This window comes from Microtus ochrogaster, unplaced genomic scaffold (genome assembly GCF_000317375.1).
Source record: "Microtus ochrogaster isolate Prairie Vole_2 unplaced genomic scaffold, MicOch1.0 UNK113, whole genome shotgun sequence".
Taxonomy (NCBI): domain Eukaryota; kingdom Metazoa; phylum Chordata; class Mammalia; order Rodentia; family Cricetidae; genus Microtus; species Microtus ochrogaster.
The window spans coordinates 161,353-162,103 of NW_004949211.1; the positions used below are offsets into that span (position 1 = coordinate 161,353).

The window sequence follows — 751 nt, forward strand, 5'->3', positions numbered from 1 at the left end:
GCCTGTAAAATCTGTTCTATCCCCCCGTCTGGGAGATCGATGTGTTTCCCTTAGAGCCTTCTCTTTGCCTAACCTTTCTGTGTCTACAGATTTTTAGCTTGGGGGCTAGAGAGATGGCTCAGAGGTTAAGAGCTGAAGAACTGACTTGACTTGTTGATCTGGTTTCCATTTCATTGATTTGCCATCCCACAGATTTTCTAAAGAAGATAAATCTGTCTAAAGAGGTTTTCTCTGTGCAGCCTTGGCTGACCTGGCCCTCACTCTATACATCAGGCTGGCCTCAAACTCAGAAATCCACTTGCCTATGCATGGCAAGGGCTGGGATTAAGGACCTCTGCCATCGTACCTGTGTTGTCAGTCTGTCTTTTAAGAGGAAAAACAAGATTATTTCCTGCCTGTTCTTTCACCTATGCACTCTGCAGACTGTCGGCCAGTCTCCTATTTGTTTGAGACAAGGATGTGTCGCTATAGCAGTAGTTTTCAACCTGTGGGTCTCGGCCCCTTTGGAAGTTGAAGGACCCTTTCAGAGGGTTTGAATATCAGATATCTTGTATATCAGATGTTTACATTAAGATTCATAACAGCAAAATTACAGTTGTGAAGTAGCTACAGAAAGAGTTTTATGGTTGTGGGTCACTACAACATGAAGAACTGTTTTAAAGGGTCACAGCATTAGGAAGGTTGAGAACCGCTGGTCTATAGTAGGAACCACAATGTGCTGTCTAATCCACAATGTTTTTAAAGACTTTTT

At 43.0% G+C, this 751-nt stretch overlaps 1 protein-coding gene across 1 annotated transcript in view; it reads left to right on the forward strand.

Annotated features, from left to right (window-relative positions):
* Positions 1–751, forward strand: part of Gcc2 (GRIP and coiled-coil domain containing 2) — a 43,272-nt gene that overhangs the window by 5,506 nt on the left and 37,015 nt on the right. The gene's annotated exons all lie outside the window — the stretch shown is intronic.